This window comes from Sapajus apella, unplaced genomic scaffold (genome assembly GCF_009761245.1).
Source record: "Sapajus apella isolate SASKATOON/1434 unplaced genomic scaffold, GSC_monkey_1.0 scaffold7, whole genome shotgun sequence".
NCBI lineage: Eukaryota > Metazoa > Chordata > Mammalia > Primates > Cebidae > Sapajus > Sapajus apella.
In genome coordinates, this window is record NW_022436947.1 from 5,893,834 (window position 1) to 5,919,268 (window position 25,435).

A 25,435-nucleotide genomic window follows, 5' to 3' on the forward strand; every position below is an offset into this window, starting at 1 on the left:
TGAATTAGAAAAATGCTAAAAACTTCTGGTCATTGAACAGAAGGAAGTTTCAGAAGAAAGGGCCTGGTCCCAAGCTAGCCAGCTCCTCAGTGCTAGTCACAGTCATAGTGACACACAGTGGTTAGGTAAATTCATCCTCTTTACCACCTCTCAACCTCACTCCACAGAGTGTGGGCTAATGAAACTGGCATCATTTATTTTGAGATAATAGCATTAAATCAATAGATAGTCATGGAATTCTGAAACTGGAGACAGTAGCGTGTTCATAAACACTTAACAACCATGCAGGGTGTGGTGACTCATGCCTGTAGTCCGAGCACTTTGGGAAGCTAAGGCAGGCAGATGCCTTGAGCCCAGGAGTTCAAGAATAGCCTAGGAAACACAGGGAGGCCCTGTCTCTATAAAAATTTTTTTAAAAACAGCTCTCAAAGAAAAAAAATGAATATATGCATATCTGTTTATAAGATTATAAATTTACTGATATAAGGGGTGTGTGACACAATTTATGAATAATAATAAAATATATGATAATCTTTACTGGAGATCCCATAGAATCAACAGAAGGCTTTCATTGATTTTTGCTGAAGCCTTGTACCTTTTACTAAACAATGGCTGCAGTTTAAGCATGATTTGACAAATGGAGTTGCATCTCATGGCTAACTCTTTACATCTGATGAGAGGTATTGATGATGGCGGTGGCAGCCTGTCTGAAGCGGCCACTGCCATGATGACGGCTACAGTGGGGTACAGGTGCAGGCCATGGGTCCTCAGATGCAGATGACAAGGTGGGCAGTCCTCAGAGCCCATCCCTGGGAGTCCCCTAAACCTACCTAGGATCTGCTGCCATGGGGCCAGGCTGAGCCACCCACCAGTGGGAAAGCAGTGCGGTCGGACACTGAGGAGCTGGGAGAGAAGGGCTTCAAGGTGGAGCTGAGGTCAGGACAGTGCCATGCTTGCACACGGAGCACGGGACCAGACCCAAAATGTGAAGCTGGGGCCGCACTTCAGGGGCCCAGGGTGGGAAGTGGGAAAGGCACCTCCTTTGAGTACCTGGCTAGTGACATGGCCACCACGCCCACCCTGCTGACAGTGCCAAGTTCCTGCACCTCGGGAAGAGGCTTTGCATGAGGCCACCTGAGGCCATATCCCCAGGATCTACCCCTCATTGATGTGACCGCTGAGCCTGATGCTCCTGATGACCAGGTCTGAGACCCAAGATCCACTCTCAGAGGTGCTCCTCTAGGGCAGGCAGAGCCATAAGCCAGGCAAAGAGGAGCCCCAGACGACCCATGAGTACCAGGGCAACATCACCTCTGACCTGGATGCTGGTCTGGGCCCAGCAAGGACTTGGAACCCCCACCCCAGGCTGCAAGAAGGTGTGGCCAGGGCTGTATGCTCCACAGAGCTGGCAGGAGCAATGGAAAAGTGGGAGCCTCACCCCTTCCAAGTTGGCAGAGCAGGAGCAGCTGCAACCACCCTGCGATGACTGCACATCAGGCATATCTGCGCTCTTGGGGGCCCAGGAAGGCCCTCCTGCCTCCCATAGGCTCAAAAGTGCCTGATCCCACTACCTGGCTTCTCTCCACTATCAGTGCCCACTCTGATCTCACAGTAAAGTGGGGGTCAAGCCCAGGCACTCTTGCCAACCAGCTGGGTGTACACACTCAGGGCAGCACTGACACACCACCTCCCTGCCACTGCAGCCACCTCTGGACTTTAGGCACCAATAAGCATGAGAAGGAGGCTAAGGGGGAGCTGAGGACAGCCAGACTCTGGCCTCCAGGCATCCCTTGGCATGAACAGCCTGTTGCCATGAACAGCAGCACGAAGCAGACAGGCTCTTGGGCAGAAGGGGACAGGTCCCCAGTGAAGACCCACTTTCAAGCCAGAAAGGGCCTGAAGCTTGGGGACTGAGCTGCCAGTCCCATAAACCAGAGGGGGACTTGTGGTGCTTTTCCCTGGGCCCTCCCATGGCTGCCCATGGATCAATCAGCATGCACTTCCTCCCCTCTGATGCCCATAAAAGCCTCAGACTCTGCCAGACTTGAGAAGAGGACAGAGAGATGTATCTTCTCTGCTGAGAGCAGAAGAGATGACAGGACAACTTGCCTGCAGAGAGGAACTACCCTCTCTGCTGAAAGCTGAACACTCATTGGAACACCCTAGCTACGGAGAGGAGCTACCCACTGTGGGTCTCCTCTGAGCTGTTCTATTGTTCAACAAAGCTCGTCTTCATCTTGCTCACATTCCACTTTTTCATGTACCTTCTTCCTGGACCCAGGACAAGAACTCAGGACCCACTGAATAACAGAGCTAAAAGAGCTGTAACAAACAGGGCTGAGACATGCCCCTTGCTCACCACATTGTGGGTGACAAGAAGGAGAGGAGAGAAGAGCTGCAGCCCTTCAGGGAGCCCAGACCTAGGAAGTCCCCTAGCCAGGGCAGTGACATCCTCTTTAGGGATCTGCAGTTCCTGGCATCTCCAAGCTTGCAGGTGCCACCACATTCCCTGGGGTCAGCCATGGAAGCTGCTTAAAGTATGCCTGGTCTAGCTGCAGCCTTGCAGGGAGCTGGTGCCTGTGCCAGCACCTGGAGCTGCCTACCCCACTGCAGCCGGCGTGTCTGACTGTGCACAGTGGCCAGACCCCACACTCACTCACACACCCCTCACTGCTCCTGCCTGGCTCACCCTTGGGAGGTATGGGATCCAGGCCCATAGCATGAGCTGAGTGCAGCCCGCCAGGCCAAGTGGGGAGATCAAGCCCAGTGGACCGGACCAAAACTCAGGCAGAGGTGCCACCGGCAACAGAGGTTTCTGGCTGGCAAAGTAACACCCCAAGGATTCCATAACACTGATAACCCCACTCTTGTACAAATTATATTCACTGAGTTGAATCTTCTTTCAGCTTCAGCAGTGGTCATTTTTAAGTTTAACCTGAATTATTCACATTTTCCGCTTTACTTAAGTCTAGATAGCAACAAAACAACAAATCAAGCACTGATTTGTAGCATTTGCCAATTCTGTGGTGAACATACTCCTACCATTGTCAATTTCAAGCCACGGTGTGACGTCACCAACCACATGGTTGAGAAGGGGTACGCCGTAGCACAACATTGCACAGTATTTCCACCATGTAGACACAAAAGATGTGAAAATCCGCAAAAGCAGAAATAAAGTGTAGGAAAATCATTAGGCAGGAATGTGTTTTGCGTATCTATTACCTTGGTTTGTAATAAATATATTTAATTGTAAATTTACCTAATTTTTAATAATGGCTATATTTAACAAACAGGTCAGAAAATCCCTGAAAACTTATCTGTTGCATGCTGTGTGACTCCCGCACACCAGTGGTTGGAGGAGACTGGGAGAGAGAGAGAGTCACATCTCCTTCTCCATGGAAACAAAATATTTGGAGATGGTGGAGATTTGGATCAGGCAATCTCACTGCCCCACAAAGATACCCTGTGCACTCCCAAGTACTGTCGCTATGGATATTAAAAAGGATGAAGTCTAAATTCTAGTGTGTCCCTGGCATGAAGCTCTCCAACTCCTCACTGTCTGTGGATTTGACCTATTTTCAGACCCCTATAATGCTGATTTATTCTCCAGTTGTCAACTCTGGCTCCTGGTTGCACAGACCTCACTGTATCCCTACAGACACACCCCTGGCTTTGACAGCATTTCCCATAACTCTGCAGGTCTTGAAAGAATGACACAGCTGAGGATCATTTTGAAGACAATTAAGACTAATGAGCTGACTCAGCAAAGGCAGCCTAAAGGCAGGAAATGGCTTTGGCTAGGGGATTCGTTTTGCCTTGGTAGAGACCAGTGAGGAAGTAAAATAGAAGATCTGATTTACTAGCAAAAAGAAGGATTTGCTCAACCAAGCCTTGACCCTGGCTGAATTAGAGGGTGTATGTCCGCTGAGGCTGTGGGGAACCAGGTGCTTTTCTATACAGCCAGTAGGAGTGTACATTGTTACAGCTTCTATGGGCAGCAATCTGACATTAAATCTCACGGATTTAAATGCACATTCCCTTTGACTCAGATGCTCAAAGATCCATTACAGCATCATTTATATTAATAATAACACTGAATTAAAGGCAAACTCAAAGTCTGTTAGGAGGTGGCTTGCTAAATTTATAAATGACAGTAAATCTGGCAAATGAATACTATAAAACCACCAAGAAAAATGGCAGCTCTTTATTACCTATTGTTGAACAAGCTTAAAGACACACTGTTAAGAGAAAAAAGCAAGGAGAAGAACACTGTGTACCGTATGCAACCATGTGTGTATTTTAAATCATATATTTATATACTCAAACATGCATAAAATATCTTTGAAAAGATATGCAGAGAAACTGGTCACAGTTTCTGTCCAAAGAAAAAAACTGATGGAGGCCAAGAGTGGAGAAAGACTTTCTTATGGATATATCCCTTTAAGACATTTTAACTTTGCATCACATATTAGCTCTTTTTTAAAAAAACAAAATAGCATTTTTAAAAGGACAAGAGCAACTACGCTTGGTTATTAGAGACCAATGGGAGAAGCAAAGTGGTCCGTGTCAGGTCCCCAAGTCCAAGCCTGGCCATTATAGCCTTGGTAACCTTCACGTACACCTCTGGATGGTGCCCAGGAGTCGGGAAGTCTGAAGCAACCACAAGTAACCAGGCGGCTGCAGAAAAACGTGAAACAACTTGTTCCCCCCTCAACTAATTGCTGTTCCCCTGCAACCTGCAGCCATTGTTCCTGCTCAGCCTTGTGAAAATGGCCCCCTGGACATTGGGTCTCTCAAGACTCCTACCACTTTATGTAATTTACCGCACCCTCCCCTCTGCTTGCAGCCAATACCCCCACCCTTATGATCATTCCTGTTTGTAATAAATGACCCCCACCGTTGTAATCATGTATCCTGTATGCCCTTCCCCTCCCCAAGACAGATTACCACCTTTAACTGATGATTTGCCCCACCTTATAGTCCCCTAACCAGTCTCCTTCCCTACCCCCTTTGCCTAACTCCTTTTTCAGACTTGGCCCGCTTGCATCCAAGCACGAAATAAACGGCTTTGTTGCCCACACAAAGCCTGCCTGGTGGTCTCTACGTGAGCGACGCACCTGACAGTCTATACCGAGGTATGGTTGTTCATCAAAATCCTGAGCCACCTCTAGTTTGTCTCTAGTCAAATTTTAAATGAGCCCCTTCACTCCAGTTTGCGTGGAATTGTTCTAGTTTTAGCACAGAAATGTTCATGTCCTGGGAAACCCTTCAGTGCAGGCAAACTGGGATGGTTGGTGAATCAGCATCAGATATAATACATGATGCTGTTTTTTCTAAAGCCAGATGTGAAATAAGAAGAAATATAGGCCAGGCACAGTGGCTCTTGCTTGTGATCCCAGCACTTTTGGAGGCCAAGGCAGGAGGATCACTTCAGTTCAAGAGTTTGAGGCCGGCCTGGGCAACATGGTAAGACCCCCTCTCGACAAAAGAATAAAAATATTAGCCGGGCATGGTGGCATGCGCCTGCAGTCCCAGCTACTTTGGAGGCTGAGGCGAGAAGATGGCTTGAGCCCAGGAGGTCAAGGCTTCAATGAGCCATGATTGCACGACTGTACTGTAGCCTGGGTGACAGATGAGATCCTGTCTCTCATCTCAAAAAAAAAAAAAAAGAAAGAAAGAAAAAGACATATACACATGAATCTTCTAAAACCTTGCAGTTAGGGATGCTAGGAGGATATTTTGTATTCAGTCTTTGATCCCCATTCCTGACACAGAGTTCCTTAATACCTCTAAGTTGAGATATAGGAGGTATTTAGGAGGTACGTGTCAAGAATATGGATCAACAGGAGTAACTGGAGCATCCTTTGTTCAAATGAGGTGACTCTTCCTGGGGATCTTGGATGGGGGCTGCCCTGGAAGACCAAGCCATGATTAGAAGCTTCGAACTTTTAGCCTCATCTCCCTGTTCTCCGGAGAAGGAAGAGGGATTGGAAATGGTGTTAATAATTGGTCATGCCTACATGATAGAGCCCAAAAAAAAAATCCCTAAACGTTGGAGTTCTGACAGCTTCCAGGTTGCCTAACATCCACATGGGTGTGCACCCCAAATCTACAGGGACAGAAGCCCCTGGACCTTCAGGAGCTCAGGATCCTTCCAGACCTCATGCTATATATCTGTTCTCCTGGCTTTCATCTGTATCCTTTTACAAATCCTTTATCAACATGATGAACTGTTAAGCATGTTTCCCTAAATTCGATGAGACTTCCTAGCAAATTAAGCAAACCCAAGAAAGGGGTGGTAGAAAATCCAACTTATAGCTTGTTAGTCACAAGTATAGGTGACAGGTGACAATCTATTACTTGTATTTGTCATCTAAAGGGGGTACAGGCTTGTGGGATTGAGCCCTCAATTTGACTCTAACTCCATGTAGGCAGAGTCAGAATTTATTGAATTATAGGACACCTAAGTCATATCCACAGGGCTGAAGAATTGCATCGTGAGGAAAAAACCCACACATCTGGTCACAGAAGTCTTCTTAGTTGAGTGTGAGAGCAGCAAATGCCTTTGGTTTTTCCCATCTCCTACACCAGGACTTATGGGTCCATAAAACAAGAGGTAGACATGGGAGCGGCACTACTCACTATCATTCCTAGTGGCTCACTGGAAAAATTTTTGCCTCCCATTCCCATGATTTTATGCTCTGCTGGCTTAGAGATCTTATTTCCAGAGGGAGGAATTCTTCCACCAGGAGACACACGATTCCATTGACCCGGAAGTTAAGACTGCCGCCCAGACACTTGGGGCTCCTCATGCCTCTAAATCAACAGGCAAAAAAGGGAGTTACAAGAGTTACGGCGCTGGCAGAGTGACTGCTCCTGACTCCCAAGGGGACACTGGACCACTGCTCTGCAACTGAGGTAAGGAAGGGGGTGCCTGGAATACAGGAGACCCCTTAGGGCATCTCTTAGCATTATCATGCCCTGTGAGTAGGTCAATGGAAATCCCAGTCCAGACAGGATTGCTAATGGCCAGACCCTTCAGAAATGAGGATTTGGGTCACTCTACCAGGTAAAGAACCACAGCCAGCTGAAGTGCTTGCTGAACACAAAGGGAATATAGAGTCACAAATACCAGCTATGACCATGTGACAAGTTAAAGAATGGGGACTGTAATTGTCATGCATTTCCTCTACGTGTTGCTGTGAATCCATTTGTGTGTGTGTGTGTGTATCTCTTTTTTTCCTTATTCACTTACCATATAACATAAGTTATATGGACTTTATATCACAATATTTAAGTATTGTTAATTTTACATCATAGTACAATCATGCACTGAATAACATTTCAGCCAATGGCAAACCACATGTATGATGGTAGACTCATAAGATTATAATAAAATTTAAAAATTCTTATTGCCTAGTGACACTGTACCTGTTCTAACAGCAAAGCGCAATGCATTATTCACATGTTTGTGGTGATGCTGGTGTAAACAACCTACTGTGCTGCCAGTTGTATAAAAATAAAAACAAAGATAAATAGCTGAGACCTAATTAAACTAAAGCGCTCTTGCATGGCAAAAGGAATAGTTAGCAGAGTAAACAGACAACCCACTGAGTGGGAGAAAATCAGAATTTACAACAAATTCAAACAAACCAATAAGAAAAAAAACAAGCAATCCCATCGAAAAGTAGGCTAAGGACATTAATAGATAATTCTCAAAAGAAGATATACAAATGGCCCACAAACATGAAAAAATGCTTAACATCACTAATGATCAGGGAAATGCAAATCAAAACCACAATGCAATACCACCTCACTCCTGCAAGAATGGCCATAATCAAACAATCAAAAAACAGTAGATGTTGGAGTGAATACGGCAATCAGCGAACACTTCTACACCGCTGGTGGGAATATAAACTAGTACAGCCACTATGGAAAACAGTGTGGAGATTCCTTAAAGAACTAAAAGTAGAACTATCATTTGATCCAACAATCCCACTACTGGATATCTAATTGGAGGAAAAGACGTCATAATTTGAAAGAGATACATGCACATGCATGTTTATAGCAGCATGATTTCTAATTGCAAAGCTGTGGAACCAACTCAAATGCCCTCAGTCCATGAGTGGATAACAGACTGTGGTGTATATATATGATGGAATACTACGTAGCCATAAAAATGAATGAATTAATAGCATTTGCAGTGACCTGAGTGAGTCAGGAGACTATCATTGTAAGTGAAATAACTCAGGAATGAAAAACCAAACCTTGTATGTTCTCACTATATGAGGGAACTAAGCGATAAGGGCACAAAGGCATAAGAATGATACAGTGGACTGTGGGGACTTGGGGGGAAGAGTAAGAGGGGAGCGAGGGACAAAAGACTACAACTGTGGTGCAGTGTATACGGCTTGCATGATGGATGCACCACAATCTCACAAATCACCACTGAAGAACTTACTCATGTAACCAAATACCACCTGTACCCCAATAAATAAAAATAAAATTTAAAAAACAAAAAAATACAGTACATATAATTATGTACAATATATACTTAAACAACTATGTTAGTGGTTTATGTATTATACTATACTTTTTAGAGTATACACCTTCTATTTATATATATATATAAAAGTTAACTCTAAGACAGCCTCAGGCACGTCCCTCAGGAGGTATTCTAGAAGGCATTATCATCATAGGAGATGCTCCATGCATGTTATTGCTCCTGAAGACCTTCCAGTGGGACAAGACTTGAAGGTGGAAGACAGTGATATTGATCCTGACCTTGTGTAAGCCTAGACTAGTGGGTGTATTTGTGTCTTAGTTTTTAACAAAAAGTTTTGAAACTTGAAAAATTGTGATACAAAAAAATAAGCTTATAGAATAAGGATGTAAAGGAAAAAAAGAAGGATGTAAAGGAAAAAATTCAGCTTGGGCAACAAAGTGAGACCTTGTCTCTAAAAAAAGTTTTTTTTAATTAGCTAGGCATGGTGACCCACACCTGCGTCCTAGCTACTTAGGAGGCTGAGGCAGGAGGATTGCATGGGCCCAGGAATTTGAGACTACAGTGAGATACAGTCGTGCCACTGCACTCCAGCCTGGCAGACAAAGCGAGATCCTGTATCTAAAGAAAAAATGAAAAAAGAAAGAAAATATTTTGTACGACTGTACAAAGCTTTTTTTATGTATAAAAACATCTTTATTTTACCTTCACACTTGATTGATAATTTTGCTGGAAGGAGAATACAAACTTGGATTTATTAGTTTTGTTCCACAATTATGGACACATTGTTCCCCTGTCCTTAGCTAAAAAGATTCTGATTTTTTTTAATTATACTTTAAGTTCTGGGTACGTGTGCAGAACTTGCAGGTTTGTTACCCTAGGTAGACACGTGCCATGGTGGTTTGCTGCATCCATCACCCTGTCATCTACATCAGGTATTTCTCCTAATGCTATCCCTCCCCTAACCCCCTACTCCCTGCTATCCTACCCCTATCCCCCCACCCACCGACAGGCCCCGGGTGTGTGCTGTTCCCCTCCCTCAGTCCATGTGTTCTCAATGTTCAACTCCCACTTACGAGAATAACAAAGCATGTTTTAAGATAAGTGTTATTTAAAAAGAGCCCAAGAGTTGTTAAAATTTAAAAGTTTATAAAGTGAAAAGATTACAGTAAGCTAAGGCGAATTTATTATTGAAGAAAAAAAGTTTCTAAATTCTAGTGTAGCTGAAGCATTCAGCATTTATAAAGTTGTGGTATTAAACAGTGACTTTCAGAGCTTCATGTTCGCTGACCTCTCACGCCATGACTCACCCAGAGCAACTTCCTGCCCTGCAAGCTTCTTTCTTGGGAAGTGCCCTACATAGGTCCACCATTTTAAAATCTTTTATACCATATTTTTACTGCACTGCTTCTATATTTAAAAATATTTAGAGACACAAATACTTTTCATTGGATTACAGTTGCCCACAGTACTCAGTACAATAACCTGATGTACAGGTTTGTAGCCTAGGAGCCATAGGTATCCCCTATCCTAGGTGTGTAGCAGGCTATAGTACTAGGTTTTTATAAGTACACTGTATGATGCTCACATATGATGAAGTCACCTAACACATTTCTCAGAATGTAAGTTACAGGATATCAGGAGGGGAACAATCGTCACACAAGGACTTTTCCTCCTCTTCTGGGGAAGGGGCCAGTGCATTTTCAGTTGTATGCAGGATAGGTGTATCATGTTAGGTGGAATGATGATGTTGTCTTATTTGGCAATTAAGTATGGTTTAAGGAGACATAATGGATGCCAAGTTGACAAGAGAAGACTTATTATGGTTAATTTTATGCATCAGCTTGGTTGGGCCAACAACACCCAGATTAAACATTATTTCTAGGCATGTCTATGAGGGGGTCTGGGGATGAGATCACTGTTTGAATGTGTGAACTCAGTAAAGACCTCCCTCCCTACAATGGGTGGGAGTTATCCAATCTGTTAAGGGCCCAAATAGAACAAAAGGCAGAGGATAGAGAAATGTACCCCTTTTGCTTCCCGCCTGCTTGCTTGAGCTGGGCCATCCTTCTCTTGCCCTAGCACTGGGATGTACACCATCTGCTTCCTTGGGTCTCAGGCCGCAGGTCTTAGACTGCATTACACCAATGGCTATCCTGGGTCTTCAGCTTGTAGACGGCAGCTGTCGGAATTCACAGCCTCCATAATCAAGCCAATTCCTCACAATAAGTCTCCTCACGTATGCATATCCTGTTTGCTCTGCTTCTCTGGAGAACCCCGGCTGATACAGTTTGTCATGCTATTCCTGTCAGCAAACCCATGTGGTACCCTCAGGTGAGCCCACTCTCATAGGCGCCTTCTTCCTGTCCCCCACTGGTGCCTCCCACCAGAAGCCAGAATCTACCCAGAAGCCAGAGGGCAGGGAGCTCTTGGTGTAGTTCCAGCAGGCCGGCCTCCTGGGCACAGCGCAGGGGAAAAAGCAGAGAGCAGCCCTGGAGGGAGCCAAAGAAGACATCCTGGGGCCCCACCTTCTAAAGAGTCCTGTCTCTGGTGACTTGGATCAAGAGCTATAAGTGAGGACGATGAGACCGCGGATCTGGCCTCAACCCCAACATTGCGCTACCTTCAGTCCATCCTTTCCATTGTCTGGGCCTCAATTTTCCCATTTGTAAAATGAAGCAGGGGAAAGTGGGTACCTATCACCACCTTCAGTGCCCATCTCACTCACCTCTTAGGCTCTTAGAGAGGGGCTCACAACCCAGCCAGCCATGACTCACATACCTGCACGGTGGTCGCTGAAGAAAAGGCAGAAACCCTCAACTCTCAGTGCAGACTGACTTCGCAGATCTGAGCTGTAAGCGTCTACCCAGAAAGCTACCTGGTCTATTTCAGGATCCAGGTGAAAGTTGTCTTCTCTTAAAGCAGCATTTCTCCACATAGGGAATTAGCTCAGAATGTCAATCATGGGCCCCACCACCACAGATTCTAACTCAAGATATCTGTGGTAGGAATTCCATGCAGGTCCTCCTCGTACCACACTTTGAAACCCACTGTCTTAAAGGACAATGGGTTGTATCATACTCTTACATAATAGTGTAAGAATTTTTATGTTCATTTCCTCCTTAATGAAAACAAGCTATTATTCTTTAATGGTTATTTTTTTAAAACAACAATAAGAGCTTTGGGCATTCAATCCAGTTAATGCGCTGCAGCATAGAGCTGCTTGCTAAGTAGTAAAATTGCTTTTCAAATCATGATCAAACATCAGTCTAATCAGCCAGGTGTTAAGCTTTCAATCACAAGCCTCAAAACACATAATCAAGTATCAGTAAGCAGGTGTTTTAAGTGAAGATTGAGATAAACAGCTGCCTTTGTGGTTATTTAGGAGGTTTTGCAACATTAAAATGGAGTGGCTCACACAGGCCAACTTCAGAAGCTTCTCAGCTGAACAAATCCGGGCAATAATTAGCACGGGACATTTTAAGTAGATTGCAGTTTAAAAGCCTTGAATCTTACTGAGGAAATCTGTTTTGTTTCCTTTATTCCCAGCTATCTTCAAGATTTTTCCCTGATGGATACTGACTCTGAAAAAAATCATCAAAAAAAAAAGTTTCACTTTTTTCAGATGGAAGATTTCGATGCCTTTAAAGAAAATTGTGTTCAGATCACATACATACATTCAATATCACAATGCCACGGTCCTACCCCACCGATCTTTCCGATATGACAAGACTAGGACTGAGAGTTCTGAAGTAAAACCCAGGTTCCACTTTAGAAATTACTTTTCATTCTCCCGAGTATTCAAAATGGTTTCTCAGTGGCCTAATACATAATACAACATAACTCCATGAAATTCACTGAAAGATAGAGGGGACAATGTAAGGTGACCATCCTCAGCAGTTAATGTAATAACAGAATCAGTCCAATGGGGTTGAGCTCTGTCAGTCACAAAATGTAACAAAACGATGAGTTGTTTTCAGTTGCAGTGGACCTCCAGCCTGCAAGTCACATAACCTGAGCATACCCAAATTAACCAAGCCTGCTCAATTTGTGACCCTGTAGGTGGCCAGAATGAAAACATCAACCACATATGGAACCTAAGTATTCAGACTTAAGAAGCAGGGGTCAAATTAAGAAGAGAGGGGTGCCCTTTTTTGTTGCAGTATGGACTTAAAAGGCAAGGACACGACTGGGCGCGGTGGCTCATGCCTGTAATCCCAGCACTTTGGGAGGCCGAGGCGGGTGGATCACGAGGTCAAGAGATCGAGACCATCCTGGTCAACATGGTGAAACCCCGTCTCTACTAAAAATACAAAAAATTAGCTGGGCATGGTGGCGCGTGCCTGTAATCCCAGCTACTCGGGAGGCTGAGGCAGGAGAATTGCCTGAGCCCAGGAGGCGGAGGTTGCGGTGAGCCGAGATCGCGGCATTGCACTCCAGCCTGGGTAACAAGAGTGAAACTCTGTCTCAAAAAAAAAAAAAAAAAAGGGAAGGACACCTCACTGCCTCTGCATGGCCCAATCAGATCATGCCTCGCCGCATTTTCCTGTGTCTCTCATTGTTATTTCCTGCCTATAAAACCTGCTCTCCGGCCCCGGCGTGGGGAGAAGGATTTGAGTGTTGCCTCCTATTTCCTTGCCAGTTGACCTTGCAATAAAGCTCTTTCTTTTCTCAAAGTCTATGCCATAGTACTGGCTTCTATGCACATTAGGAGGATGACTCAGTCACAATAAGACTGGCCTGTCGCTTAGGTTTATTCGAGTTCACCCACATGAGTTATCTCAGCAAATGCTGAGAAGAGTTCCCTGCTTAAAATTGTAGCTCATCAATTTCTAGTAATTTCCCTTGATTGTGAATAGCAGTTTAGTTTTGAGATAATTTGGGGGTTTGTTTGTTTTGTTTTTCTTTTGGGACAGGGTCTCACTCTGTCACCCAGATTGCAGTGCAGTGGCATGATCTCAGCTCACCACAACCTCTGCCTCCTAGGCTCAAGCAATTCTCCTGCCTCGGCCTCCCGAGTAGATGGGATTACAGGTATGCACCACCATACCTGGCTAATTTTTTTTTGTATTTTTAGTAGAGACGGTTTCACCATGTTTGCCAGGCTGGTCTTGAACGCCTGACCTCAAATGATCCACCCACCTCAGCCTCCCAAAGTGCTGGGATTACAGGCATGAGCCACTGCACCCAGCCTTGAGAGGATTTTTTATGCTTCACTTTTGATTTCTCTTCCCTCTTCCCCTGGCCTTATATTGCCATTAAAATATTAGTTTCCATTCTTACAATTTTATCTCCCTAGTTAAAGGAGCTGTTACAGCATTTGCTCAGACATGACACCAACTAAACAGAGTCCCAGTTATCCTTGCCATTCAATAGATATAGAGATTTGTGACATATAAAAATTTCATTCTCAATTGTGCGTATCAGTGTACTCCTCTGAAACAAAATTGAGAGAGTCTAACGAGGTCTGAACAAACCAGAGGTTCTGAGATTGTGGCCTCTGAAAATGAATAAGCCCAAAGGATTTCATTCTTCCCAGCCACCAGTCCCTGAAACCTGTCAGTAATTGCAGAACCACATTAGGACTTCTCTTTCATATCATCTTTCTCTTCTGAGCTGTGGGATTCAGCTGGGTGCTGCTTAGTGTGTAGTTAGGGCTTTTATGTCTCAGGACATTCAAACCTGAAGTTTGAGTCTATTTGGAAAGATAAAATTTTCCACTCTAACCCAGGGAGTGTGGCTATCTCTGGGCTTTTCTGATCTTCCTTTGTCATGTAACACCCTTCGTTCTTTGGTCTACGTACATCTCATCTTTTCTCTCCTGACGATGCAGGAAGCATTAACCTAGACTTTTCCTGATGCAGAGGGAACTCGTCAGCCCCTTCAGCAGCCTACAGCATTGTAGTGGGTTTTACAACCTTCAGCTGGACTGAAAATTCCCTCAGAATTTCATCCTACAAATGATTCAAAATGATTCAATCAAGATTTTTCCTCTTCACTGTGCTTCAGGAAACCTCTGACCTCTTATTTCATGGAGAAAATAGAAATCTTAAGATGCAAGCTCTATCAGTTTTTTGCCTGCCTCCTCTAATCTAAAAATTGCTTTCTACTATCCCTTCTGCCTCAGTGGAAGACAGGCCCCACCTTCCCTCCAGGCCAATTGCTTCACCAATGTTCGGACCTCAGCCCCATCAGCCTCTGTCTCCCGCATTTTCAACTTCCCCCTTTTTACTGGTGCTGGTTCATCACCATTTGCATATAACAGAATGTTAAATGAGAAGCTGAGACCAAGGCATCAAGACGTAATAACTGCTACATTCCAAAGGGTGTGCCAGACCAGGTGTGAAATTTCAGAACAGCACCACCAAGAACCAGTATTATGACTTTTAAATTCCCTCATTCACGTGGAGGACAAAAAGGGTCCAAGGAGTGGGGGCTGAGAGAGGCTTTTTGAGTAGAGCCATCAGCATGCTCTATGTCTCATCCCCAAAGGACAGAAGGATGAAAGGGATGTCCGCCCCTCACCTCAAGCTGGTGAGAAAGTTTTAATGGGACCACTTGGCAAGATTAATATGTGCTCCCTGCAGTGGGGGCGCTGGAGGGCTGGGATCTAGCCCATGCCTTAGGAGGTCAGAGCAGCCTGTGGCGGCAGGGTAGAGGGCAGAGTCTAGGAAGTACTCTCACTTCCAGGGGAGCAAATATAAGAATCTTCATCAGGGTGAGGCTACCTGGAAGAGGGGACCCCCGCAATCAGGGGCTCTGGGTGATTCTGGTGGGTAGAGCTTGAGGGCAGAACTGAGTGAGGATCAATGGAGACAGGGCAGTTAGAACAGTTTGAAGGGCTCACTAGGCAAATCTTCAAGGAACCCATGAAATGTGCAGATAGTTGGCTATAAGCGTCTGCTGGCCCAGAGAAGGCAAAGCCATCTTGCTACAGAGCCAGCTTCGCTTGCATCCCTCCTCCTGGTCTGACACTGGTGGGAGAAGCACAGCTAGCAATCAGGGACTGAGAAGAAAGGTGAGGCTAAGGGAGAGAGGAGGACCCTGCCAGCCCCATCATCACAGCAAGGGGAGAGGAAAGAAGAGGTAACATTAAACCAAGTTCCAATTGATTATTATCTTGGAGTAGACTTAATTAATTTAGAATTAATTAGAGTTTAATTAATTCTGAGTTAATTAGTTGAGACTGTAATTGTGACCTAATATGATTCCAAACTTTTTTTTACACGAGAGGAGCCAGAGAAATGACCAGTGTCTTGAGCAGATTAAAGGGACAGAGGAAGACAAGAGGTAAGACTGCCTTGTCGAAAACACACCAGGAGTGCTGGAGCTCCAGAGTGCCACTTACACATGGGCATGCTTAGAGAAGAGGGTAAGCCTTCCCTTGCTGACCCCTATGTCCACTTGTAGCTTTGTCTGATTCTTTTCCTCACCCTCATGCAAGACTAATAAAGGAATTTTCCAGCTCCCTGGCACTGCTTGATCATCACCCATTTCTGGTTAAGCCACAGCCACCTCACTTCCACCCCTGACATCTCTGGAAAAAGTTATTGACATCTATATACTTCCTCTTGTGTTTTCTGCTGCTTCTGTGTTGTCCAAAGATTTATAAAAGATTGTCTCCCATTAAGGAAGGGGTTCTGTGACAACTGGGCTCATGTATTTATGTGTCAGGAAATATATATACACACCTATAGGTGTATGTGTATATATATGTATACATATATAGGTGTATATACAGGTATATATATGAGAAAGTTATATATATATATATATACATACCTATGGGTATGTATATATAGATATATAGGTATACATAGGCATATATATATATATATAGGTGTATATACAGGTATATATAGTTGTGTGTGTGTATACATATATATATATGTATATGTATATCTACCTGTTCATTTCTCTGGCTCCTCTTATGTAAAAAAAAAGTTTGGAATCATATTAGGTATTAGGTGACAATTACAGTCTCAACTAATTAATTTAGACTTAATTAACTAATTAATTCTAAATTAAGTCTACTCCAAGATAATAATTAATTGGAACTTGGCTTAATATATACATATTATGGTTTAATATAGCTGGTTTAATATATATATGTATTGGTTTATATATAGGTATATATATATGTGTGTCTATATATATATAGGTATATATAGTTATATGAATATAATTGGGTTTCTTTTCATATTATGAAAGCAAATATGTTCATCACAGAAAATTTTTTAAAAGTTCAGGCAGCTAAAATGAACATTAAAAAAATAAAATTCATAAACTCATCCACACCAAGTCAACCACAGTTAGCAGGTTGACATACGCCCAGATAACCTTCTGTGCATACCTGTATGTGTAGATAGCAAGATGCACAGAGAATACACACATGCACATCAACATGTGAGTGAGAATTCTTCATTATTACAGAATGCAAATTTGAATGAATTTGAATTCATAAACATATGTGTACTACTTCAAATATATACATATATAAATGTTATAAATATTTTCATAGGTATTTGGTAGGTTTAAAGAGGTATCTCACCAAAAACCAATACAAGATTACAGGAAATTCAGAAGGTTTATTTACACAGGTGTATTCCTTATCCAGTACTACTTTTTGTTTTTTTTTTAACATAGTGAGCTTGTAGAATGTTATAGTCCATAGCTGCTGCTTTCTTTTCTTTGCTCAGGATTTTCCTGCTTTATCTTTGCATATCTTACATAAATCAACAGTGGTTTGTGTTTTCTGCTGCTTCTGTGTTGTCCAAAGATTTATAAAAGATTGTCTCCCATTAAGGAAGGGGTTCTGTGACAATTTGGCACATCCATTTATGTGTCAGGAAACAGTGGAGCTAAAGGATGTAATATTTACTTAATTTTTCTATCAAATAATAAGACACTATTCATTTGTCATCTAATTGCATGTATTGTGATATTCAGATATGAAGGGACAATGGTGAAAATTCCAGACAGATGACTTTTACACTCATAATTATGTCAATTCTACCTTTGCCAAAATGCCAATATGTTTTGTATAATTTATGTTACAGCATAATTTACATTACCAAGCATATTTAGAAATACGTCACTATGTTTGAAACAAAAGCTAAACAATACAAAAAGGTAAAAAATAGGAACTGAAAATCCCCCACAATCCTACCTCCTGGAGAAGATAACACTGAATAATTTTGTGTAAGCCTTTCAGAGCTTGTTCTAAGCACATATAACCATATCAAACAATATATAATTTCATTTAGAGGTTTTTACAAAATATGGTCCTATTATACAGATTGTTCTGCAGCTTGATTTTCTTAATAACATCATAAATAATTTTTCAAATCAGGACATACAGATTGACCTCATTTTTCTGAAGAGTTGCATATTCTTTTATCGTGTATTAGGGCCTACTTAGGTAATTCCTGTGGCATAATATTTGTGTTACTTTGGAGTTTTTATTATAACTAACAATGCAGTTTTGCACATCTTGTACCTGTGTCTTTGAACAGTTGTTTAATATAGGCTAAATAGTCAAAAGCAGTCTCACTTCGTCAAAGAATAAGCATGTTTAAATTTCGATGGTACCAAATGATACTCTAAGAAGACTGTGCCAATTTGCTCTTCCTCACCTTCTGCAACAACGGATCTTATCAATCTTTTAATTTTGCCAATCTGATAGTTAAAAAATAAACTCGTTTCAATTGTCTCTCAATTTACAAAATTTCCTTGGATAATGGCAATTTTAACTCCATATGCTGATCACAAATAATTTTTCCCAGTTTTCTTTTGCATTCTTCAATCTAAGGGTTTCACCCAACAAGAGGTTCAGTTTTTCACACAGCCAACTGTATCCATCCTTTCTTTGTGGTGTCTGCTTTTAATATCTTGCTGTGCAAGGCTTTACCACACCATGGTTGCAAATACCTCACACATATTTTTTTCTAGTATTTTTATGATTTCACTTCTACACTCAAATTGTTAATTCAGGGCCAGAAAAACAAAACAAAACACATCAAACAAAAAAGCCGGGCAGGTTGAACCAAATTCTTTCTCATAGAAGACAGTAAAAAAAAAAAAAAGCAAAGTCCAAAACCTAAAGTACACTTTTAAAAAATTAAACAATTTTTAAAAAAGAAAAGAAAAAAGAATTTTTAAAAAGCCGGGCATGATGGCTCATGCCTATATTCCCAGCACTTTGGGAGGCCAAGGCAGGTGGATCACCTGAGGTCAGGAGTTTGAGACCAACCTGGCCAACATGGTGTAACCCTGTCTCAACTAAAAATACAAAACTTAGCCAGGCGTAGTGGTGGGTGCCTGTAATCCCAGTTACCCAGGAGGCTGAGGCAGGAGAATCACTCAAACCCAGGAGGCAGTGGTTGCAGTGAACCAAGATCGCACCACTGCACTCTAGCCTTGGTAACAGGGTGAGACTCTGCCTCAAAAAATAAATAATTAAAAATTGTTACTTCGTGGAGTATATATTTTGGTAGAAAAGTGAAATAAGAATCCGACAGGCTCATACTTTGCGTACTGTTTTATAATCTTTTTCACATAATGCATTGTGATCATATATCCATGTTAATAAATAGATTTCTATGATATTACTTTATACTAGTTCCTAATTTATTTAACCCCCATTATTGGATAATTAGGTTGTTTACAACTACTTCAAACAGCACTGTGATAAACGTGATCGTAACTAAACCCTCATCCACTACCTTAACAATGCCCTTCATATGCATTTCAAACTCTTTATATCTTCTCTAAAGCCCAGACTTTGCCCAGTCTTCTCATCACAGTGAACTGTACCTCCTCCTATAATTTTCCTCAAAACAAACCTTAGAAATAATCTTTGATTCCTGACTTTCCCTCAACCTTCAAACCAATCCATCAGAAAAATCCCATCCGCTCTACCTCATTGCTCACTTACATCCTATTCTCCTCCCACCATCCACTCTAAGGCATCGCCATTCTCGCCTGCTGACTGTCATTGCCTCCCAGTTCCTGCTCTTGACCACTACAATCCAGCTTCCAGACAGCAACCAGGGTACCATATTAGAATGTACATCAGATCAACTCATTTCCCTGCTTAAAACTCTCTAATGGCTTTCTATGGTACTTCAGGAAGTAAAATATAAAAAGCCCTTACTGAGTCCTGGAGGCCCTCTGTCATCTAGGACCTACCAACCTCTCTGACATATGTTCCACCATTCATTTCCTTGCTTACTGATTCTCAAACACTGATCTCCTTTCTATTCCTTAAATGGGCCAAGCTTTTTCCTAATTTAGTGCAGGGTCTCTCACCCTTGGCACTAATGACATTTTGGGTCCAATAATTCTTCATGGTAGGGGGCTGTCCAGTGCACTGTAGGATATTTAGCAGCATTCCTGGTCTCTACCCACCAAATGCCTGTAGCACATCCCTGGTCGTGACAACATAAAATATCACTAGACATTGCCAAATATCCCCTGGAGGACAAAATTGCCCCTGATTGAGAACCACTGAGGTAGGACCTTTGCACAAGCTGCTTCCTCTACTGGAATGTTCTTGTCTCCTGGATCTTTACACAAATGTGTTTTCCTGATATTCAAGATTTGGATCAAATGTTACCTCCTCAGATAGGCCTCCTCTGTCATCCTCGCCCACCAATAATCACCTACAATTACATCACCCTCTTCTATTTTCATAATTGCTCTTATCATTGCCTAGGATAACCTTGTCCAATGATTGGTTTACTTGTTGGTGTTTGTCTCCCCTAGTAGGATGTCAGCTTCAGGCCAACAGCAATGTCTGGCACGGATGAGCAGATGTTCAGGAAGTATTTGTTCATTGAAAGAAAAAATGATTTCCCAAAAGTGGAAATCAAGATCTTTGTTGCTAAATCTAGTGGATACTTTAAAGTTCTTATATTAATTCTCTCTAGCATTTGCCACTCACTTCCGTTGGCTTCTGTGACCCTATGTTCTCCTAGCAGACCCCACCTCTTGGGCTCTCTTTCCCAGTTTCCTTCCTCCTCCTCTTTGGCCCATCCCTGACACACTGCTCTTCAGAGGGGTCCAGCCTAGTGCCTCTTCCAAGGCCACATCATCTAACAAGGAGACCTCAGCCACTCCTGCGATTCATCAATTCCTGTCTATTTTCCACGATTCTCCAGATCCAAGTAGCCACTGGGATGTCCTGCAGGACCCTCAAGTTCAATATTTCCAACCCAAACTCATCACATCTCTCAACCCCAAGTCATGACTTCAACAACCCTTCTGGGATGGTTAATTTTGTGTCAACTTGATTGTGCCACTGGGTGCTCAGATAAAACATTGTTTCTAGGGTTGTCAGTAGGCATGTTTCTAGGTGAGATTAGCATCTGGATAGGTGGACTCAGAAAAGAAGATTGCCCTCCCCAGTGTGGGAGGTCATCATCCAATCCATTGAGAGCCTGAAAGAGAGCAAAAGGAACAGGAAGGAGCAATTTGCCCCTTTTGCTTCGTGCCTACCTGCTTGAACTGAGACCTTTCATCTCATCTTCTCCTGCCCTTGGACTAGGATTTATACCCTCAGTTTCCCTGGTTCTCAGGTCTTTGGACTTAGATTGGAATTGCATTGCCGGCTTTCCTGGATCTTCAGATGATGTCAGATTGTGGAACTTCTCAGCCTCCATAATCAACTGAGTCAATTCCTCATAATAAATCTCTGTACAAATATGTATCTTGGTTCTGTTTCTCCAGAGAACCTTAATACTTCCTTTCATCATACAGAGCCTAGCCCCCTGCTGCTGAAGCATCTAGTTCTTTTAGTGGAATTCCTCCACTGGACTGCAGCAAATCCTCCCAACAGTCTCTATGCCGTGGCCCTGTCCCTACACAGCACGTGTTCCTCACTCTTCTGCTGGAAACTCTCAATGGCTTCCTAATGTTCCAAGTCAAAAGTCCAGATTTCTCCCCATACCCTCCTAGACCCTCTGTCTCTCCCACCAAACCAACCAGGCTCAACTATGCTCTCCCTCACTTCCAGGAAAACAGAGGCCCTTCTTCCCATGTCTGAAACACTCTTGCCACTACCTCTCTGTGCCAGAATTCAAATAATATTAGAAGCTTCAGGAGCAGGAGGGTAGTCTCTGTCTGATGAGAGGGCATATTAGGGTTCTGCAGAGAAACAACCAAGATCTGTATTTAGAGAGAGAGAGATTTATTATGAGGAATTGACTCTGTTTGGTTATGGGAGCTGAGAAGTCCCACAGTCTACCATCTGGAGGAACATTTTGGTTTGGGTCTGAGTCTCATAAGATTTTGAATCTCCTTTTAAAATAGTCAAGGCTGTAGACTCTTTCCTCCACTGCCTTTCCCCAAATAGTCTTTGTTTCAAACACAACTCAAGATAGCTCTTTGAAATCATGCAGTTTTCCATTCTACCCTTTGACTTCCCAGGCCCTAACCTTACTTTCTTTCTTCTTCCTTCCACTCTGCAGCACCTGAGATACACAGACAACATTTGAGGGTCTGGGGTTTGCATCTCCCAGCCAAGAATTTAGCTCAAGATTTACATTTTGCGGCCTCTGGGTACATCTGGCGACAGTGATTATGCATGTTGGCAGTCCTCAAGTGAGGCAGAAGACATTCAGAGACAACATAATAGATTATCGAGAACAAATGAAGAAAAGGCAATTTATCATAAATAACATATAATTAATGAGTTACATATTAAACAAGCATACAAAAGGAATACAAACTGCCATCGGCTGCAGAGATGTCACTGTTCAGCCTCACTGATCAGTCTACAGCTTGATGGTCACTTTCCTGTCAGTGCCTGGCATCAGCTCGACATACTGTGTGACATCGTTTGGATCTGTGTCCCCAGCAAATCTCATGTCAAATTGTAATCCCCAGTGTTGGAGGTGGGGCCTGGCCTGGTGGGAGGCGATTGGATCATGGAGGTGGATTTCTCGTGAATGGTTTAGCACCATGCTCTCTTAGTGCTATTCTCATGACAGTGCGTTCTCACGAGACTGGTTGTTTAAAAGTGTGTAGCACCTCCCCTTTCTTTAATCTCTTCTTCCAGCTCTAACCACGTAAGACGCCTCTCTCCCCTTTTGCCTTCCGCCATGATTGAAAGTTTCTTGAGGCTTCCCCAAAAGCTGCCATGCTTTCTGTAGAGCCTGCAGAACCAAGTAAACCTCTCGTCTTATAAATTAGCTTCAGAGGTCAGGAGTTCAAGACCTGCCTGGCCAACATGGTAAAACCCCCGTCTCTACTAAACATACAAAAATTAGCTGGGCATGGTGGCGGGCATCTGTAGTCCTAGTTACTAGGGAGGTTGAGGTAGAAGAATCACTTGAACCCGGGAAGCAGAGGTTGCAGTGAGCTGAGATCATGCCACTGCACTCTAGCCTACGCAACGGAACAAGACTCTATCTCCAAAAAAAAAAAAAAAAGAGTATTTATTGCTAAGGAGAGGAGTGCAAACGAGGGGAAGCTTATTTCAGTTTGCCATACAATCAAGTGCCAGACTTCAGGTGCCTGCTGTGATGGACAGTGCTGGATTTGCCCAAGTCCATAGAGGCTCTGATTTCCTGAGGAATCAGGTGATGCGGTCTTGGTACAAATTTGGACCCTTGAAAGACAGAGATGGGAGGGGCCCCTTGGGGTATAACTGGTTCCTGAGAGATGTCCCACATGACAGAAACCACCCACCTTGCTGTATTTTCTTGTGATCCCGTGGCTTCCTTAGGAGCTCCCGCCTTGTCTATGCCTCCCTCCTTCCTGGCTATAGAAGCTGTTTTCTGCAGTTTTGCTTCTCTGGCGTCCCTGATCTTAGCACAAGTGTTAGCACAATAAGCTTTTCTCCAGCTCTTTTTTCTAGGGAGCCTACACTAAGACGATATACTTCCATGTTCTCTGACCTCTTTACAACGATAGCGTATTCAGATAACACATGTGTAAGGATTAAACAAGAATAAGAGAGCTAAGGAGTTTGGTTTACCGCAAAGAGCAATACAAATGTCACAATTATTCAAGGTGTTTTGCTGGAAGGATGCCTGGGTAGGGGAACTGCTTTCATCATCATTTTCCTGGTATCCCCAGAGGAGCGTGGGAACCCAGACGCTTTTCTGTTTGACAATGTGGAAGGTAATGTCTGCATGGCCTCCCACTGGGTCCCTCTGCCCCTCACAGGCCAGCTGGGTCAGATACTCTAGGCATTATCACACTCTCCAAAACCTCAGAACCAGGTCCCGTGGCCACCTCCTTCTTCCTTCTCTGCTCATGAAAATGGTGCACATGTGTGCGTGTGTGTTTAATATTTAGATAGTTTCAGATTATTTTAACTGAAAGCTCAAAAAAGCAGCTCCAAGGAGCTCCGCCAGCATCCCTCTCTCTCTCTCTCTCTCTTTTTTTTTTTTTTTTTTTTTTGAGACAAAGTCTCATTCTGTGGCCAGGCTGGAGTGCAGTGGTGCAATTTTGGCTCACTGCAATCTCCGCAGTTGAATCCCTGGTTCAAGCGATTCCCCTGCCTCAGCCTCCTGAGTAGCTGGGACTACAGGTGCACACCACCATGCCCGTCTAATTTTTTGTATTTTAGTAGAGACGAGGTTTTACCACGTTGGCCAGGATGGTCTCAATCTCCTGACCTCGTGATCCACCTGCCTCGGCCTCCCAAAGTGCTGGGATTACAGTCGTGAGCCACCGCACCTTGCCTGCATCCCTCTCTTTTTAACAGTTAAGAGCATCTTGAGCTCTTTATGAGATGAGGGAAAGGACAGGAGAGATGGAAAGCCGAGCTGGAAGTTTGGCAGGGCCTGATGGCCTCTCCACTTCCTCCCAATTTCAATGCCCTAGAAACAGAAGATGCTGAAGGTAAAGATCTCCAGATTACACAGAGCGGGGATAGGAAAGGTTGCTTTAGAAAGTCAATGAATGAACAAATTCATAGACTTAGTGGCTGACAGACATTGTGTTTTGTAGAGCCACATTCAAGTACAAAAAGTCCTGCCAGTTATCTGTGCTCCTCCTGCTTCAGAGAATCATGGCTGTGTGCTGACTTGGGAGGGCGGGGCAGTGTGCAGTCCTGGTTTGCCTTGGCTAAGTGTGCTGCATACCATTAAAGTGGAACGTTTTGCCTTCAGGGAGGTGCCTGCGCAATCTTTGTAACCAATCCAAAGGGGAGAACAGAGTCTTTCTGGGGCAATGTTTGTTTTGTCCTAGAAAGTTGCCCTTTATTCTGACTCAGTAATTGAAAAGATAGAACAAAACACGAGGCTGTGAGCCACAGAGACCTGGCTTTCAGGTGGAAGAAGATTTGGTCTCTTTTAGACAAGAACCCTGTGAGTCAAATATCCTTTAATTGGATGGGCTGGCTGTAGGAATTGCATTGGGGAATTCATCCAAGGGGAGAGTTTAGCCAAGAAAAGTTTAAATAAGAAAAAGCCTGTGATTTTTGATGTATAACTTAGTGGTCCAGATGAGCCGCTCTGAAATGGAGCATCGTTTTTTAAAGCTAGCCCTGATTGCAGTTTAAGAATAAAGGGCTCTGAGATGCCCACTCCATCCGGATCAGAAAAAGAAGCCCACTGGCCCTTCCTTTTGTCTGTCATGACCCTGTTCCTGCTGACAACACTGGTAAGGTCCGAGTTTTCCTGGGCAAGTTCTCGCCTGCTCAGAAATGCTGTTTTTGAACTCTAAACAAGCCCAAGGAAGAGTAGGACGTTCTGTAACATTTCTGTAGCAATATTTGAGAGTCTTCCTACTTTTTCAGAGAGTTCTTTTGGGAACTTGGAAAGTGCTCTCCCAGGCCCGGTGCAGTGGCTCATGCCTGTAATTCCAGCACTTTGGGAGGTTGAGGTGGGCGGATCACCTGAGGTCAAGAGTTCAAGACCAGCCTGGCCAACATGGCATCAAAACTCCATCTTTATTAAAAATATGAAAATTACCTGGGCA